The sequence below is a fragment of the Pelmatolapia mariae genome, linkage group LG5, assembly GCF_036321145.2.
Source record: "Pelmatolapia mariae isolate MD_Pm_ZW linkage group LG5, Pm_UMD_F_2, whole genome shotgun sequence".
Classification (NCBI taxonomy): Eukaryota; Metazoa; Chordata; class Actinopteri; order Cichliformes; family Cichlidae; genus Pelmatolapia; species Pelmatolapia mariae.
The window spans coordinates 38408686-38416956 of record NC_086231.1 but is presented as its reverse complement, the minus strand read 5'-3'; positions in this window follow the sequence as shown (position 1 = coordinate 38416956).

Here is an 8271-nt window from a genome sequence, read left to right as displayed (position 1 = left end):
GGCCATCAGACTGCTGAACACGTCATAGACACCTCACCCTCACTACTGGAACTTCAACATCATGCACTCCATACTGTACATTAATGCCACTGTTTTGCACATGTCAACTACCAACTTCTGTATATTTCATATATTTATTTTATTGTTTACTCTATTTCATTTGTAAAATATGTATACACACACACACACACACACACACACACACACACACACGCGTAGAAAAACATATTTAGTATACACATCCAGTAATGCATATACTCTTATACATTGTACATATATTTATTACTCTCAGATTTAGCCATTCTTATATTTGCTTGTTTACGTTACTGTATTTTTTGCACAACTCTGTTGCTTGTGAAGCCCGCACACAAGAATTTCACTCTCATGTACTGTACCAGTGTACCTGCACATGTGATGTGACAATAAAAGTGATTTGATTTGATTTGAGAAGTCTGGGGTTCCGACCGCAGCGGAGAGTGCTTGTGGTGTGGACACCGCTTCCTCCTGGAAGTGGGTGCGAGGGGAGCTGACGCCGCAGGGGCTGGAGGTGACATGGCAGTAGACTCCTCATTGTCTGACAATGTCCTCGCCAAAAATGAGGCAAGCGACTGGAGATCCGGCGGTGAGAGTGTGCGACTTGTCCATGGCGGAGACCTGGATGCAAGCGATTCCCTGGGGCAGAGCCTTAGCAAGCTGACCCAAATCTCCTCTGGTCACAGACCCAGCTCCCTGATACTCCCATTTCTTCTTGTTGCCTGTTGAAGCTCTGCTAAGAACATTGTTAAGATCCAACCATGCAAAATATGATTTTTGCAATTTTTCAAGTGATCCTAAACTTCTGAGTGGGACTGTACTAGCTTAGCATGCAAACCAAAATGGCTACTCATTAATAAAGTTACTATTTGTGCACCAAGATGATTGTAACTTTCAGGTTACATGCTACAGTGTTTATAATAAAATATATATTAACCATAAATACAGAGAGAATATTTTCACTATCAAACATACAGAAACTGATTACAACAGTGCCCACAGCACCCACCTCCAGCTTGGGATTATTTACCTTTGCTGAGGCAAGTACTGTGACGTGGTGAGGAACCATAGCAGTGCAGTTGCATTATTTATCCACCAGGTGACTCCAACTATTCACATGTTACAAAGAACAGGTTTTTTCGTTTGTTTGTTTCTTGGGTTCTGTAATTCTGTTACAAGCGGTGAAGAGGAACCTGGGGTTGTTCTTATTGCATCGGTGATGAATAGTAAGATGCCCAGCTTTAAGAAAGTCTTTTTTAAAGAGTATTAAGCTCTTTTTCCAGACTAAATGAAGATCTTCTGGGTTGTCTGCATGAGGTGAGAGTTATACCACGGAGTAAAGTACTTATTATTTGAGCTACAGTATCCAGAGTGATATGCAGGGTGCATGTAAAACTATTAACAAAATCATTTACCTGTAGGTGTAGAGTTTATGTAGCTGTTCTGCACTGTGTTGGCATATGGGAATGAAGAAGATAACAGTGGAGGAATTATATCTTTAAACTTAGTTACAGCACTTTCACAAAGACATCTACTGTAATGAAATGTATTGCCCACTGCTGTGTAATTTATTATTGTAAATGTAAATGTTATTAAGAAATTATCAGACAAAACATGGTTTTCAGGGAATGCTATTAAATATTCAGTTTCTATGCCACATTACAGAACAAGATCTAAAGTGTGATTAAAGTGGTGGGTGGGGTGTTTTACATTTTAAGACAAGTCTGCTGTATTGAGGCTTTCATTTTCAGAATCATCTGCAATAATTATTTTATCTGAACTGAGCACTAATTTAGATAAAGTCTGAGAAATCAGAGAGAAACTCTGAGTAAGGGCCAAGTGGACAATAGATAACAAATAATACTGATTTTTGAGTTTTTCAATTAAGGTGGATAAGGCTAAGTGTTAGGCTTTCAAATGAATTAAAGCTATGTCAGGCTCTTTGGTTGATGGCACACCCCCTTTGAAGATTCTGACAGTTAGTATGACTTGGTTTGGTGATTCATCTAAACTAACATAATGATCCTGTAACCAGCTGCATATAACCCTGTAATTCTCCTTCCTTGTCCCCATTCTGAGTAACTATGATTTGGGGGGTTTAGTGAATTTGGTCAGATTTGTAGAAATAAGATTTGCTCCATCCAAAGTGGGATAGATGCCGTGTCTACTAACAAAATTTTTATTTGGTATGTTGGCTAAGATCCTCAGCAGGTTCTACAGCTGCATTGTGGAGAGCACCCTGACCAGCTGCATCACTACATGGTACAGCAGCACTACTGCTATGGACCGCAAACGCCTGCAGAGAGTGATAACAACTGCAGAGAAGATCACCAAGACCCCGCTGCCCTCTCTGCAGAGCATCTACCATCGAAGAGTCCATAGGAGAGCTGGCTCCATCCTCAAAGACCCCACATACCCCCAACATGGACTGTTCACACTTCTACCATCGGGGCGGAGGTTCAAAGTGTGAAATCCAGTGCATCCAGACTCAACAACTCCTTCTTCCCCACTGCTATCAGACTCTTGAACAGCTGACCTATTTTTAACAGTAGCAATAATTTTTAGACATCAGGTCATCTCACATATCAACCAGCATATTAAGCTATAGCTCTTTTGCACATAAATCTATTTAATACTTCAAATTTTTTCTTTTTTATCTCCATTTATTTATTCATGCTATTTGCATTTTGTCTATTGTACATATTAACTGGCATCTGTGTGTGGACAGTGGAGAAAGAATTTCATTGTACAGAAACACTTTGAATCTTGAATCTTGAGTCTTTCCCAAGTTTCCCAATTATGTATAAAGCCCAGGGTTTTTGAACCAGAGACTTGTGGTCTGGAAAAAATCCTCATGTCAACATTCCAAGCTGCTTGTGCTGCTACTAAACAATATTTTCAAAAGTTTTCACTTACCCATTGGCTGCGTGAGTGAAAACTCACCTGGGGGGTGGCTCTAGCTCAGGTGGTAGAGCAGGTCACCTACTAACCAGACGGTTGGTGGCTTGATCCCAGTCTTCTCTAGTCTGCATGCCAAATAACTTTGGGCAAGATACTAACCCCATGTTGCTCTCCGATGCATCCATCGGAGTGTGAATGTGTGTGAATGTTAGACAGTAAGCACTTAGAAACAGCGTAGACAAAAAAGTGTTAGAGATAGAGTAGAGCTAAATAAGAACCAGTCCATTTACCCGTTCAAATCATTAAATTTATGATGAGAGATCATGGAAGTGATCGTGGAGACTGCTTCTAAAAAATCAGCTTTCTGCATAGTCACTTGCCACGCAGTTCCAAATTTGATGTGCCCTTTAGATTCAATTCAATTCAATTTTATTTATATAACGGCAAATCACAACAACAGTCATCTCAAGGCGCTTTATATTGTAAGGTAGACCCTACAATAATATAGATAGATCAGAACAGTGTGTGCAGAGCTTCATGTAATGAGCTTCAGTGGTCAAGCAACACCATCAAATCCTTACGTTGCCAATTAGGAATGCAAAGTGTCGGATGTAGTGGTGTAAAACATATTGCCGCTGGTATCTAGAGCAGTGGAGATGGTTTCCCTGGAGTGACAAATTCAATTCAGTTTTATATATACAGCGCCAAATCAACAGTCTCCTCAAGGTAGATCCCACAATAATACATACAGAGAAAAACCCAACAATCATAAGACCCCCCTATGAGCACTTTGGCGACAGTGGGAAGGAAAAACTCCCTTTTAACAGGAAGAAACCTCAGACAGAACCAGGCTCAGGGAGGGGCGGGGCCATCTGCTGCGATCGGTTGGGGTGAGAGAAGGAAGACAGGATAAAGACATGCTGTGGAAGAGAGACAGAGGTTAATAACAGGTATGATTCAATGCAGAGAGGTCTATTAACACATAGTGAGTGAGAAAGGTGACTGAAAAGGAAAAACTCAATGCATCATGGGAATCCCCCAGCAGTCTACACCTGTTGCAGCATAACTAAGGGAGGATTCAGGGTCACCTGGTCCAGCCCTAACTATATGCTTTAGCAAAAAGGAAAGTTTGAAGCCTAATCTTAAAAGTAGAGATAGTGTCTGTCTCCTGAATCCAAACTGGAAGCTGGTTCAACAGAAGAGGGGCCTGAAAACTGAAGGCTCTGCCTCCCATTCTACTTTTAAATACTCTAGGACAGTGGTTGTCAAACTGTGGTATGTGTACCATTAGTGGAACTTGGGCTGTCTCTGTTGGTGAGCGGGAAATCTCAATTAAAAAAAAAAAAAAGAAATAATATACCATTGTGGAGGTATGCAAAGATGACACAAGAGTTCCCGAGGTTCTTCTGTGGCCGGAGCCACCATGAATGAGTCAGAGGCCCCCGGGAGAATTGGTGGGGGTGTGGAAGATGCCGTCAGTGAGTCGGGAACTATCGCCTGGATGCCGAAGCTCCTGGTAGCCAGGAGAATGCGATCCGCTTCTTCTGCGAGTGGGCGGTAATCCTTTGCGGCCAGCAGCGGGGAATTGGCAAGGCCAGCTCGAACCGGCACCTGTCGGAGGAACACTTGAGTGAAGAGGAATCCGCTGTCATCCGTTCCTAGCAAGGGCAGCATGCTCTCCATGAGCTCGAGAGCGGTACCATCACCCAGGCCAGAGAGAGAGAGAGGAGTTTCACGGCCGACTCTGCGTCAGAGAGTGAGTAGCGCCACAGCAGCGGTGTATTGAGAGCGGTGTATTTCCCTTGGGTGGGGGGATCCCGGAGGAGCGTAATCACATGGCGGGTGGACAGCGGATCCAGCAAGGCCACCACATAATGGTATTTCATGTCGTCGGCTGAAACACCACGAAGAGCAAACTGAGCTTCAACCTGCACAAACCATTAAGGAGGGTCATGAAGCCAAAAATCCGGCAGCTTAACCACCACAGCAAAATTCAAACGGACAGCTCTGCTATCACTTCTGACATAAATGAAGAAAGAAAACTAAACAGCAGTGACGTTTGTAGGGTTACTGAAGTTGGGCTAGCTGGTATATAATGATGTGCTGCGTGGTGGCTAGCTACATAGCTATGTTAGCATAATATAAACACAGTGAAGCTGGAGAATGAACGCTAACTTTTTTCCACTTGATGAGGGTTCCTGATGGTTAGATGGTCCTACATGGCAGGATGCTGTTAACAGACCAAACTTCAGTCAGGAGAACGATTGCAACATAAGGTTAGTCATTAATATACTGCTGCACGGGCTGGGCTGTAGTTACATTGTAAGGTTTTTAAAAAAGGCTTTAAAATGAATAGTGATGATAAAAGCCAAGCGAGGCCAACAGTGATCACTGACTGTTTTAGGGGCTTGTTCAGATTAGAACAAAAAACAAAGCATTAAAACATGTTAAAAACACAGCAGCCTTACAGAGTACAAAGTAGTTTGGTCCCAGAAGCAGGATTCATAAGGTTGCTTAAAGATTGGATATCCCACCTGCTGTGAATGTTTTAATGCAGTACAGCTGTTATTATTAGCACTTGTCACATCCTGTTTATGACAGTTAAAATAAATAACATTCATATAAGAAATAAAATTATCTCGTGTAAACTGTATGTGTTGTTAAATAGGCCTATACTACTGTACTTTAATATCAGTCATAAGGGTGGTACTTCAAGAGCCATATATTTTATGAGGTGGTACTCATTGTGAAAAGTTTGAGAACCACTGCTCGAGGAACAACAAGTAAGCCTGCAGTGCGAGAGCAAAGTGCTCTAATAGGGTGATTCTGGATTCTGGATTTAACAGGAAGCCAATGAAGGGAATACAGGAGAAATCTGCTCTCTCTTTCTAGTCCCTGTCAGGACTCTTGCTGCAGCATTTTGGATTAACTGAAGGCTTTTCAGGGAGTTTTTAGGACTTCCTGATAATAATGAATTACAGTAGTCCAGCCTGGAAGTAATAAATGCATGAACTAGTTTTTCAGCGTCACTCTGAGACAGGATATTTTTAACTTTAGAGATGTTGCACAAATGGAAGGAAGCAGTCTTACATATTTGTTTAATATGTGCGTTGAAGGACATGTCCTGGTCAAAAATGACTCCAAGGTTCCTCACAGTGTTACTGGAGGCCAAGGTAATGCCATCCAGAGTAAGAATCTGGTTAGATACCATATTTCTAAGATTTTCAGGGCCGAGTACAATAACCTCAGTTTGATCTGAATTAAGAAGCAGAAAGTTAGCGGCCATCCAGGTCTTTATGTCTTTAAGACATTCCTGCAGTTTAACTAATTGGTGTGTGTTATCTGGCTTCATGGACAGATAGAGCTGGGTGTCATCAGCATAGCAGTGAAAATGTATGCTATGTCTTCTAATGATACTGCCTAAGGGAAGCATGTATAATGTAAACAGAATTGGTCCTAGCACTGAACCCTGTGGAACACCATAATTGACCTCAGTGTGTGAAGAGGACTCTCCATTTACATGAACAAATTGGAGTTTATTAGATAGATATGATACAAACCACTGCAGTGCAGTACCTGTAATACCTACAGCGTGCTCTAATCGCTCTAATAGGATATTATGGTCGAATTGCACTTCATGTGGCCATCTGATGGAAAAGTCTGGTTTTGGTGGGTGGTCATAAGAGTGCCCTTTAGTTCCAATGGAAGAAACCCCCTGGACAATTTCATGCTCCCAGCTTTGTGGGAACAATTTGTGGATGGCCCCTTCTTGTCCTATGACTGCACACCAGTGCACAAAGAAAAATCTATAAAGATGTTATAGTTGCAAAAAAGGGGCCAACATCAAATTAATCCAGATGGATTAAGAATGAGATGTCACTCAAGTTCTTGTGCGTGTGAAGGCACATGCGCAACCTTTGGAAGTAGTGCGTTCGTGTTTGGCCCAACAATGCATGCAGAGTCTGTAATTTAGGAAGATATTGGCTTGATTTGCCTCACTGTTGTTTGCACAGAGTCAGGTGCTGTAGATTATGCCTGATTGAGTTTCAGCAGGTAAAATATAGCATTAAACACCTCATCAATTTTCTAAGTAAATATATTTCTAGAGGTGCTACGCACATGAAATCCTCATCAGATGTCGATAACAACCCATCCAATTAAGATCAGGTGATTGCCTGGTCATATGGGCAACTTTATTTTCTTTCTCTGAAATCAGTTGAGAGTTTCCTTAGCTGTGTGTTTGCGATCATGGGTTTTTCTGAAACGTTAACTCTCAATGTCATCTTCATCATCCTGATGGATGACAGTGGATTTTTATCAAGAATGTCTCTGTACATTTTTTCATTTATCTTTCTTTCAGTTAATTGAAGTGTGCCAGTGCCATATGCTGGAATATAACCCCAAACCATGATGTTCCCACCTCCAAACTTCACTATTGGTATGGTATTTTTGCGGTGATATTCATTGCCTTTTGACCTCCAGACATGGTGGGTATTATGGCATATGTCCAGATTATTATCCCAGTATTTCACAGACATATCCTAAATTCTTCTGTAACCAATGCCATCAGTATGTTGTGGAGGTCTTGCATGAGTTCATTGGGTTTACCCATTGTGTGCAGGGTTTTTTGTGTGACACCATAATAAGAAACATTTTGATAGGCCATCATTTGAAACTAAACCAGCTAATATTAATTTGGACTAAGTGTCAGGATTGCTTTCTAAATATTGATAGATTTCAGCCGTAATGTCTTTCCAGGCCTTTTTGCACCTCCCTTTTGTTCATGTGTTCAACACTTTTTCCCTGTGTCATTTGTTGTTATTACACATACATTTATATATCTGTGGTTTGATTCCTTTGCATGTGTGGATTTGATGGGTTGTAGCAACATCTGATGAGAATGTCATGTCAGTAACACCTTTAGAAATATATCTACTTAGAAAATTGGTGACATCTTCAATACTTATTTTACCCACCATATGTAACCCTAACCCCAGTCTGTATTTAAATCAAAGAGCTACTTGCTGTGAGGCATCGGTGCTCACTACCACACAACCACACAAGCGGGCTGCCCCATTTCATTCAATTAAAGTGTAATCGGTTCACAAAATGAAAACATAGCAATAATTGTCACTTAAAATTAGAGCAGCTGAATTACATATAATGTAGTAAGGCACAGTTTTAAAAATATTTAATCATGTATATGAGTTTTTTTGCTTTTGTCTATTTTTTCTCTAAAGCACATCAAAGACAAATATTCAAGCCAATCACTGGAACACGTTATGAATTGATTTTGTTTATTTTTGTCAAGAAAACATTGAGTCAAATGCAAAAAGT